Source organism: Zootoca vivipara, chromosome 1, assembly GCF_965207765.1.
Source record: "Zootoca vivipara chromosome 1, rZooViv2.hap1.1, whole genome shotgun sequence".
Classification (NCBI taxonomy): Eukaryota; Metazoa; Chordata; class Lepidosauria; order Squamata; family Lacertidae; genus Zootoca; species Zootoca vivipara.
This window is the reverse complement of record NC_142582.1, coordinates 103,365,295-103,377,775: the sequence shown is the minus strand read 5'-3', so window position 1 is coordinate 103,377,775 and position 12,481 is coordinate 103,365,295. Positions and strand designations below refer to the sequence as shown.

Below are 12,481 nucleotides of genomic sequence, written 5' to 3'. Positions count from 1 at the left end.
ATCAATGAGGAACTGTACCAAAATAATAGATATAATCTATAGATAGGTTTGTCTGCTATATTTGTAGCTGAACACAAAACAGAAACTTTCACTAAACTATGTTGGACACTTCTGAGCAAGTCTTCCATGCCCCTTATTGGGAAGAAGACAACTAAGGAAAAAATAGTAGGGAGAAACCTATTTTATCTACTTCACATAATTGGATTAACTAATCTGTAATACATCTGACAATCCTTTTGAACGTGCAATCTAGGTTGGCGAAGGGTGATCTCACCCTTCCCTGATTCTTCTGACTTTTAGTATTTTTTATTGTTGCAATGCTGTTCACTGGAAAACATATAAGCAAAACCAGGGGATGGTAGTGAGCAATCTGGGGGAAATCACACAGATCGATTCCTTTAGTCCAAAATTTATTTCTGGAGATGGCTCTCATATTCAGCTTCATGCAATAAAAGCAACACAGACTATGCCTACATGCAGAATTTGGACATTTTGAAAGTCCAGCAAAAATATCTAGATGTGCAGCCATGTGCAGTAACCTATAGCTTGATTTCGGCTACTGATTTATACAGCCACTTGAAATTTGCCTCAGCCGAAAGTGGGAAACCCATTTAAAATTCACACATAGCAAGAAGATATTCCATATTCTGTTTTTATGTGTCCTCAAGGACTTCTGGCTTGTCAGACTGCAATGCAAACAAAAATTCTTCAGCATTCAGACAATGAGAACATGATTATTATTTTTTACTCCTCCAACCATTTCAGATAAGTAATATTTACTAGACCTAGGTGGGAGGAATTGAGACCTAGTTTTATTATATTTCTGCATTGTCTGTAAATGCTGACATGGTATGATCCACACCTACAACACAGAAGTTAATGGGGAAATGAAATAGATTTTAACAGGGATGCATTTGTAATGTTGCCCATATTTATGCCACATACAAACCACACACACACTTTTAGTCTGTCAAGTATATTGTACATGACGTGCTAATGTGCAATTTTAACTTGTGTCAAGTCATGGTCAGAGGACGAGGGCACAGGTGGTTTTTGTAATAGACAAAGGCAGAATAGGAACAGAATTATAATAAAATTCTAAACCGCCACAAGCTGTCTATCAAAGTTCCTTCCTGATATATCTCATAAAATACTGGCAAATGTTCCAATCGAGCTACCCAACAAAATTCACCTGGCAACAGTTGCATTGAAACAAAGTTACTGCAGCAACAAGAAACATCACGGCGTTAATAATTGACATGCAAAGAATGAAACGGTGAGCAAGGGATAAAGAGGACAAAGGAAAGATTTCAGTATAAACTTATCCCAGCCAGTAATCAATCAAATGGAGGTTGAAAAGGGGTTTGGTTAAGTAGCATGCTAAAATGTAAGCAAATTTCAATATTTTATTATTAACTGCCTTTTTATCATGGTTCAAAGAAGGCAGCGGCACTCAAAATGTTGAATTTCATTGGAACATGAAATGAAGAATGTCAGAAGGGAACCCCCACTAATTTCTTTATTTCCTCAACTGCTGTGATCAAGAAAACTCAAGGTAGTGCCAAAACAGTAGCACCAACTGTTTAGTGTTTCTAAGGAAATGAAAAAAAGTGGTTGAGTCAGAGTTTAAAGGTGAAAGCAGGAATAAGCAGCGGGTTCCTGGGTTTCAATCCATCTATCAAAAGTCACTCCTTTCTGGGAAAGGTGAAATATCCTAGTGACACTGTTTAGATTAATGCGATTTGCATGACTTATCAACAACCTTGGGCAAATTCTGCTGTTGAGTTAACATCCATGACGACTATTGCTGGTGGCATTACAGCACAGGATTCTTAAGGAGAAAAACTTAACAAAGCCAAGACTGAGCAAAAGAGGAATCACACCAGGTGTGGGATGCTGGTGGTAGCGACTCTTTGTTCGTCTGGTACATAAATACACACAAAAATATTAGTTCCCAGGGTTCCAATTACATTACTTGCCCCTGCTTTGTTAAATAATTGCAAAAGCGTGAGTAAGCGCTTCGCGTCAAAGGTAGCTGCACACTTTCCCCTGGAAAAATCAGAACATGAGAATATATAAATGAGAATATTAAAATAAGATTAAATGGATTCGAGGGCTCTATGCTATTATTTGTAAGATCCTGGGCTTGACGATTCAGCCCCCTAATACAGAGCACATTGGTTACAGCACTCCTCTTACAGCTAACCCCCCACCCAGCGTATCGATTTAAATTATGTCAAGATTATTTATATAGAATGCTCCATGGAACTGGATTCTTTGATTCTGCATGAAAAACTGCTAATTGAAGCACTTTTCAGTCTCTGTTCTCCCCACCTGATAAGATCTGTTCTTTGATTTTTCAAAAACAAACCCTAACAGGCAATGAAGAGGTTGGCCGACTATTAAAAAGGTAAATCTTACAAAAGGAGATTAATAACTCATTGGGTTTTAAATTTAAGCTGAACATATTGAATAGTATAAACCAAGCTCATTTCCTGTTTCTTGCAGGCACCCGCTAGTTTTTGCTTTGCTTCCAATCAATATTTTCCTGATAGCTTTACGTGTAGCTAGAATGAATGAATCCATTTGCAACTATTTCCCCCCCATTAATAGTAAAAAGTAAGAATCCTGTTCAACATGAGTGTCAGGTTTCTGTTGGGCTTTACTGGTATTTCAGGCTGAAAGACGGACAACACTATCACTTTGATCACAGCAATTTCACAGTACTATTTTTATCATTCACAGAGAAATGTGCTACTAAATAGAGAAGTCATTTAATATGAGCTGTTTATCAGTACATGAAAGCAGTATGCTCAAATTTATTTTCTTATGTAAGCTTTCCCCAAATCTAGATTTCAAAATTTAATTTTGAAGTGATTATTTCCATGTCTCTTTCACAACCAAGAACACAAGAGAACAAATCCTCACTTTAAATAATAGCATCCTTTCAGTGGAAATCTCCGGCCACATACTAGTATAATTCTAATGTTTAAGCATTGCATTTTTAGTGTGTGTGTGTGTGGGGGGAACCTGTTACTATCACTAATTTGGCACTAATACACCTGCTAATAACAAGTATTAGATGGAACCTCAAACCTACACGTATTTATTGATTCTAATGAAATGTAATTCAAAGTAACCGTACTGAGGGTCCAATTTAGCTCTTCAATGTGATCTTAAGCACATTTGCTCTGAAGTAAGTCCCACTGTCTTTATTGGGGCTTAGTATTTGTGTTTTGGATTGCAGTTCTAGAATGATACACTTAGGTTTTGAAACTTGCTGCTGCAAAAAGACTGAAACCATTACCCAGAGGGAACAGAAAGCCACATTAATGATGTTGTGGGTGGGAGTCGAGAGTAGGTGACACAGCCTATAAATGATGATAAATGTACAGTATGTTCCATTGATTTCAGTTGCCACACACCCTCGTCAAAATCAACAGGATAAGTTTTTCTTGTCAGGTTTGTTCTTTTATTAATTAAATTTAATTAAAGCCTGCTGAGGTTTTTCCTGTAGGCTCTTATGCACAATGTTTCTTGGCCAAGCTTTCCAGCATGAAAGCAGAGATGAAGGACCTGCAGCCTTCCAGATGTTCTCAGGCCCCAACTCCCATCAGCCTCAGCCACCATGGCTAGTGATCAGGGTGATGGAAGTTCTAGTTGAACAACATCTGGAGAATTACGGCATTCCCCATCCTTCATCTAAAGCAGGGGTAGGCAACCTGAGGCCCAGGGGCTGGATGTGGCCCAATCGCCTTCTCAATCCGGCCTGTGGACAGTCCGAGAATCAGCATGTTTTTACATGATTAGAATGTGTCCTTTTATTAAAATGCATCTCTGGGTTATTTGTGGGGCCTGCCTGGTGTTTTCACATGAGTAGAATGTGTGTGTTTATTTAAAATGCATCTCTGGGTTATTTGTGGGGCCTGCCTGGTGTTTCCACATGAGTAGAATGTGTGTGTTTATTTAAAATGCATCTCTGGGTTATTTGTTGGGCCTGCCTGGTGTTTTCATTCACATGAGTAGAATGTGTGATTTTATTTAAAATGCATCTCTGGGTTATTTGTGGGGCATATTTTTCCCCAAAATATATTCCGGCCCACCACATGGTCTGAGGGATGATGGACCGGCCCACGGCTGAAAAAGGTTGCTGACCCCTGATCTTAAGCATAAGGTCACAGGCAACAAAATAACCAACCTCATTTTAACTATTTTCCTTTCCTGTGCAGGAGCAGGAGCAACAGCCAGATGTGAGGAGACAGGAGAAGGGAGGTTTGTCTGTCTGTAGGGTGGGGTGCTTGGAAGGGCCATGAAGTGAACCTGGAAGTTAATTTCCATAGGGTTTTTTTTCTTTAGAAGCTTCGGCAAATCCCAAAAGTTCTTCTTTTTGCAAGCCCAGCTTATGAAAGGTGGTGGACTCTCCTTCAGCGGAGGTTTCTCGACAGAGGTTGGCTGATTGTTGGGGATTATTGGGCTGTGATTATTGTGGTGTGTTGGATTGAGTGACCCTTGGGGGTACCTTCCAATTCTATGACCTCAAAAGCTGAGGCTGCAGAAACCATCTTGGCTGTGAGTTCTGGAAGATCTACTTCCTGCCTTGCTGGCCTTTTCCCCACCTGCAGAAGATGAGGCTGCTGATGTTGTTTGAGGGGGTGGGTTGCTGCGGACTTTCATTGTTATTGATATTGGTACATCTGTCCTTTTAGATATTATGATTTATGTGGAAATAGTTCAACTTTGCTGTGTACTTTTTGATGTCTTTTATTTATTGTTTATGACTACTTTCGTTATTTGTAATGTTGCACACTCAGCATGGTTTTAACAATGGAAAAGCGGCATGCAATAAAATGACAATGACGATGATTTTAGGACACATGTGACTGATTAAAAACATTTTTAAAAAGAACAAAATATTTCAAGACACCTATTTGAAGCTTTTTCTTTTGAACAGAAAATATATAGTCTTCTAATCTCTCCCATAGCATCTAAAAAAATAAACTGTTAAAGGATTAATTCATGAAGTAGGTGCTCTAGTACAGGGTATCTTTCCTACTGATTAAGGTTTTATGGTTAAGATATAAATACCTGTTTACCATATTTCCCTGTATTTGTTTCCATTTGAGTTATGAGGCATAATATCAGTCCTTTGACTGCTTAATGATCAACAGTCATGAGATATGACCAATCATACATTGCCCTATCTCAAACTCTTCCGTTCATTCAAGTGAGCAACTATTCTTTAACAACTCATTTAATCTCCTCATCATTGTGATAACCATATCGCATTATTAGAGCAAAAGTGGTTCCTGCCAGACGGTAAGGAAACAGATTAAAAAGAAGGCTGCGTTTAATTCGAGACATGCAGGAAATTGGAGTTATTTCCCATGACTTGAATAGAAACATACAGCGGAAAGGCGAAAACATTAACCAAATAAAAATCGAACCTGGGCTGTCTGTAGTATAACCACTTGGCAAGCTGGTCAATTGTAAATGTTGGGGAGAACTGTACCATTTCTCTGCTTCTCTAGTTTTCTGAGCAGGTGAGAGAATGTGCACTAAGGCACTCTTCACTGCTTGGCAAGATGTTTATTCATAATTACCTGATAAGCTGGCATTTGTTAAATTGTCAACTATATAGTATTCACTTGATGAAAGCCAATAACTGAGAAAATACATTCAGGTTCTGATCTAACTAAGCTGTGATTCCCCAGATGTTGATTGGCTACAATTCTATTACTCCCTGACCATTAGCCATGGTGGCAGTTGTGGTACAGCAACATCTGTGGAGGGGTCAAAGGTTAGCTACACTTATTCTTGAATGAAAAGCACAAGAGATATGAACTACACTTAGAAAGGAATAAACAAATGCACAAATATAGGATGGGGGGCACCTAGATTGATATTAGCACACATGAAAAGGATCTAAGGTCTTAGTAGACCACGACCTTAACATGAATCAACTGTGTGATGCAGTAGTAGCAAAAAAAAGAGGGGGGGGAGAGAGAGCAAATGCCATTCCAGACTGCATCAACAGAAGTCTAATGTCCAGATCAAGGGAAGTAATAGGACCCCTTTATTCTGCCTTGCTCAGACTCCATCTGGAGTACTGTGTCCAGTTCTGGGCGCCACAATTTAAGAAGGGTATTGACAAGCTGGAACATGTGCAGAGGAGGGTGGCCAAGATGATAAAGGGTCTGGAAACCAAGCCATGGTGGCTTACCATTTTTTTTATCTGAGGACCACATTAATCTTTGGCATTCATCTGGGGTCCACATGCCAGTAGTGGGCTTGGCCAAAAGCGGGTGTGCCACCTTCTCTCTCACACACACGCTTTTCTATGCACGGAACACAAAGGGCATATATAGGCAGCCAACCCCTTCAGATGATCCATGCAAACCAATTGACATGGGGATTATCACCTCCTTTCCACTTACCCAGTGATCAATCTGATGACCAGGGAGAAAGCAATGTGGATCCCCATCAGGGCACTCAGCTCTGTCAGCCCCAGCACTAATTATACAGTACTTTCCATTTCCCCTTTTTGCTACAGCTACAAAAATCAGTGGGATCTTGGGCAGGGGACAGAATTCCGGGGGGGGGGGGGCCTACACTGGCCTCCCACACTGGAGGGAGCCACTCGTTACAAGCAAATGTATACTGATAATATAATGAGATGATACAGGTTGATACTCTTACTTTATATAAATTATTTCAAAAATCATCATGGGTACATGCTTAAAATACACGGAGGATTAATGAGGAAATATTTGGGCACGTGCCAGAAAGCTGATCAGGAGGAGCCTGGTCCACATAAGACAATTTCCCCCAACAATTTCCCCTTTGGATATTATGGACTACAACTTGCATTAGCCAATGGTTGGGGGTGATGGGAATTGCAGTCTAAAACACCTGAACGACCCCAGGTTGGGGGCAGCTATCAACCCCATCTTCTCTTTTAGCGACAGTGCCAAAATTTGGAAATTGGGTTGGGAAATGATTGCCCCAGTTCAGAAAACATAAAGCAATTAGAAACTGAGTGCAAACTGTCCCTGAAGTTTGAGTCTGGCTCTTAATGGCTTTTCCAGGGACTAGCCCTCTTCCCCAGCCCAACTTTCAAATTACCAGCTGTACACTAAAGTTCTTTCTTTTCTGAACCAACAGTAGCATTAGGGTAACACCTTCATTAGGACCAGCTAAAATGCCACAAATGCCCAGATTGTAAATAAGATGTTTTTTTAAAAGCATACATTGCTCACATTTCAACTATTTGTAGGAAGGAATAAAAAACATTTAGCAAAAGTAAGATCAAAATATTTTGAAACAGAGGTCAAAAGTACGGTTAATGATTAGCTGTGTTAATGGACTGATTTCTGCCTCTCTCTTTTGGATTACAGAGGCAACTCAGCCATCAGGCAGGTCTAGCTCCCCTCATTCTTTGGCCACTTCCAGCAGATTGAGAAAAGCTGGAGAGTAAACACAGGTGTTTTAAAACTGGAGCTGCTGTCATGGACAACCACAAACAGCCTTAACTCGACTGTGGCTATGCCTCTTTCCCGCCCTCTCTTTTTAAAAGGAGGGCTTAACAAGAAAATGTCAAATGTTTCACCTTTCAACACCTCAAAATAACTTGGAGCTTAAGGTATTGTCCAGGAAATCTCAAGCAAATAGTTCTTTTTCTAATTTTCTTTTCAAATGTAGCCAACTTAGAATTAGTCATGTATTTTTTGATTTCTTTTTTTTTACTAATTACTTTATTTGGAAGATAAGTTTCTTGGTTTCTTGGAAAGCGCTATAGTTATTACGCACAAAGACCATGATCCAGAGAATCAGCCGGCTAATTTTACTGGATCCAGTGAAACTACTCAGTGACTTGTTTTTATAAACATCAGCCACCATGGTCAATCATACCCTTAAGTCACTCCTTTACGCAAGCTCAGTTTGGAGCTGCCTTTGAAGACAGCTTGGAAACTTCCAAGTGGTTCTCTATGCAGCCTCCGCTTGGAACAGGACAACCGCCTGAAAAGCTGCTCTCCAGAGCGGAGTCCAAAGGGGCGCTAAAAGCTGCAGCTGGAAAGGGACAATTGCAGCTCAGTTTGGGCATACACAGCTACAATCTGCTTAATGACTGCTAAGCGAGATATTTTGCTTTGAAATGGCAAAAAACTCGACCTAAAATAGCAACCACCTCCCATACTGTGCTATGGGCTCAAAAGTCACAATGGTAAACCAAGCTATGGAATCTGTATTATTTAGACATGAGTGACTTGCCCCGAAAGCTGCTTGATTTACCCGGAGAGTTGGGAAGCAGGTGGCACACTCGTAGGCCTGGCTGGGCAACAACTTAAAGGGAAATTAGAGTTCCTGCACTGAACTATGACATCTATAGTATGGGCCCCAGTGTACTTGAAAGATTTATTGTTAAGAAAACACCCCAACTAGTGTATTAGTGAGTAAAACCTGAGAGCTGGCACCAGCAAGAGCAGGCATAGGCAAACTTGGCCCTCCAGATGTTTTGGGACTACAATTCCCATCATCCCTGACCACTGGTCCTGTTAGCTAGGGATGATGGGAGTTGTAGTCCCAAAACATCTGGAGGGCCAAGTTTGCCTATGACTGGGCAAGAGCCATTTGCCGCCGCCACCACCTCCTTTGGTGCTTTCCAGCCCCAGAGGTAGGGTTGTGGGTGCATGCTGTTTCATTAGCCCTAGTGCTGCCAGCCAGGAGAGTTGGATTGCCCCCCAAGTACATTTTTGGTCGCCTCCATAAGAAATTAGCTCTCCTCCCCACCCCACCTTTCAGGTACTAACCTTTTCTTTTTTACCGATGTTTCATGAGGCAAGCAGCTTTCATACGGTCATTCAGTAATGTTTGTGCAGCCTTTTCTCTGCCCCCCACATATGTTTTTTTAAAAAGCCACCTACAATATCCTACGTTCAGGCAAATGGCAAAGGAACAACTGGGATATGCACAACAGTAACCCTATCAATAGGGACCCAGGTGGCGCTGTGGGCTAAACCACTGAGCCTAGGGCTTGCTGATCAGAAGGTCGGCGGTTCGAATCCCTGTGACGGGGTGAGCTCCCGTTGCTTGGTCCCAGCTCCTGCCAACCTAGCAGTTCGAAAGCACAACCAAATGCAAGTAGGTAAATAGGAACCGCTATAGCGGGAAGGTAAACGGCGTTTCCGTGTGCTGCTCTGGTTTGCCAGAAGCGGCTTTGTCATGCTGGCCACATGACCTGGAAGCTATACGCCGGCTCCCTCGGCCAATAATGCGAGATGAGCGCGCAACCCCAGAGTCGGTCACGACTAGACCTAATGGTCAGGGGTCCCTTTACCTTTACCTTTAACCCTATCAATGCAAATAGCAGTTTACAGGAGGCAGCATTTTTTTTCAGGATTGCAGGGGCAGGATTAAACTATGTACTACTGCTAGTCAGCTCCAACACTGTTACCCAACCCCCATAGCCGTTCTTTGAATTTCAAAAACTGTACATTACATGCAAAAGTGCAACACATTCAATTCATATTTAGTTTCCCCTTTCTGCTTTGGTCTCCACAGCCTGACATGGCAATTTCAGTCTCCAGGTAGGTTAATGTTTGCCTGTATGCCTTTCATGGGCTACAGATGCCTCACAAAATCAGACCCTCCAAGTGTCCTATTCTCCAGGCACCGCTGATTTAGAGAAGCTGTCCCAGTTTCTGATTTGATCCTAGAATGTCCCACTTTTCCTTAGGATGTCCCTATTTTCATTGGAGAAATGTTGGGAGGGTATAGAATTATCTGACCCCCGAGACGTCTGAAGGTAAACTTGTATAGGGAGTTTTTAAAAATGTTTTATTATGTTTTTATATATGTTGGAAACTGCCCAGAGTGGCTGGGGCAACCCAGTAAGATGTGTGGGGTATAAATAGTAAAATTATCATTAAGGAATGGGACATCCCTATTTTCATCGGAGAAATGTTGGGGGGTATGCAATATTGACCCTGACTGACCTTCATCTACATTAGATGAAAATAAATAATGCTTCTTGTGATAATGGGCAGAATAGGATCAAATCTATGAATTGCACAGAGCTCTACCCTGGCTAAGTCCAGATTCCAACTCTGGATCTGTGCAAATGGATTAACCCTGCCTTGCAGCCAGAAACCATTAATCCAAATCACTTGATGCAATCTTGAAACTGCTTGTTCTTTAGTAACCTAATTGCTTTTAATATGTTTGTTCTGGAATAAGTGATTTCTAAACCTGTGGCTTTTAGCATCACATAACTGCCCTTGAACAATGGAATATTCTTTCTCCATTTCCTTCCCACCATCCTTCCAACTCCTAAAGCATCTAATTATTTATTTTAAATTCAAACACAGATTATGTAACGAGTATCTGGTAAACTTGTGAATGTGTTTTCTGAATGTCAGTTTAGCATTATATATGTCTACCAAGCTAAATGAAATCAGACCAAAATAGTACTATGATTACTAGTAGTAGAAGCAGCAGGTTGTTGTAAAAAATAAATTTATAAGTTAAAAAGTCAAACTAATTTTATTTCTAATAAATAAATCTCATCAAGTTTGCTTGTCTACCTTATATATTAATTACATGGAGCATCTTAAATTTATGTAACTAATAAATCTGTAGTTTAATGCTGCATATAAGGGAGATATCTAAGCTATACTCACAAGACACAAAAAGACAATAGGTCTACTCAATGACTAAAGTTGGATATTATCCAATGTGATTTTGTCTACACTTGAAATAAAATTTATTTAAAAATAAATAAATATAAAGATTTGCATGTCTTTCTTAGAAGTCCTACATTTAAAAAACCAACAAAAACCCTGCTTGTGCTTCTTACAGAAGTAATTCCAAGATGAAATTCCAGTTGGTGAAAAATGTTTTTTCTGGACTCACATCTGCTAAATCGCAGACTAGATTGAAGTCTGGGTTGCAAAGTCTTAAAAGTTGTGTAGGTGGGAAGCTACAATGCTGTGACCTATGTTGCTTCTGCCTCTACTGCAATGTCAACTTTGCCAGGCAAGTTTTTTAAGTACCGAAGGAGAGGAAACATGAAAGCTGATGTCATTTTCCTTTGAACATAAACAAAACCCAGCAAGAGCGTGAATCTATTTTTCTGAAGAAAAACTGAAAAAACAAAACTTTTGAGAGATGTAGACATTCCTCTCCAAGGTCATAGCTAATAAAACATTTGGAAGACGACATGACACAATTTAGGTTTGAAGGTTCACTTAACTTTGTTTTAATGTTTTGAATTTGACGGGCTCACGTGCATCGTTTTGTGGTCTGACAATTGATCTGCAAGAATAGTTTTTAAGGAGCTTTTTTCTTTTCCTGTTTTTTTTTGTTTCAGTTAAAATTAAAATCCATGCTGCCTAATCCTTGGAGTCAATCTGTAATTAAGGGGATTTCAAGAGAGACCATGCACTGAATTAATGATAAAATTTAATATCTGTTTAATACTCTAACAAAAGAATGAAAACCAGGCGATACACAAAACACCATCACTTCAGTATTTGGTGTAAATTCACACCAATACTTTCTCTAGGAATAATCAGATACTTGATGCTTATAGACACATTTTTTTTGCGACTGACTGTCCATTCAGCTTACAGCTAAGGCCATTATCCTATGCACATTCAGGACACTTCCAGATCCTTAGTCTTTGACATGGAGGTCAGATGATGCAAAGGAGAACAGGACTTTTAAGGTTCTTTAGAAAGAGGAATTCCAGCAGGTGCCATTTGCCATGAAGGTGTGAGGAAAGCACCACCACCAATGTTTTTTCTCCCTCAGACCTCTTAGGTTGGGAGCCTTGTACACCTGGAAGTGGAATGCTGCTCCTTTCCACATACCTGGCAATTCAGATATCCCCCCCCCGCTACTCTGTATTACGAGAGACTTTCTGTGTTTTCTGTAGTCTAACAATGATGCAAAGGACGTTAAAAAAACCCCCGCCCTTTACAATTTCCTGAAAGTTCCTTCATAGTGTTGTTCAAGGGCTGAGGAACCACGGCCTTTCAGATGCCGTCGGACTACAACTCCCTTGATCTTAATGGGAGTTAAACAACATCTTCAAATATCTCAAGGGCTGTCACGCAGAAGATGGAGCAAGTTCGTTTTCTCCTGCTGTGGAGGGGTAGGTCTCGAACCAATGGCTTCGAGTGACAAGAAAGGAGATTCCGACTAAACATCAGGAAGAACTGTCTAACGGGAAGACCTGTTCAACAGTGGAACTGTCTCCCTTGGGAGGCTGTGGACTCCCCTTCCTTGGCGGTTTTTAAGCCATCTGTCATGGGTGCTTTCATGGAGATTCCGGCATTGCAGGAGGTTAAATTAGGTGACCCTTCCAACTCTATGATTCTATGATCTGGAGGGGCAGATTCCCCATTCCTAACTGTACAGGAAATATTTTGTATGCTGTGGGATCCTATTGGTAATCTTACTTCCAAACTACCACACCCACAGT

General features: G+C 40.6%; 1 protein-coding gene across 2 annotated transcripts in view; it reads right to left on the bottom strand.

Moving 5' to 3' along the window:
* The window catches only part of MIPOL1 (mirror-image polydactyly 1), a 196,947-nt gene that overhangs the window by 84,837 nt on the left and 99,629 nt on the right, over positions 1 to 12,481 (bottom strand). The window lies entirely within an intron of this gene.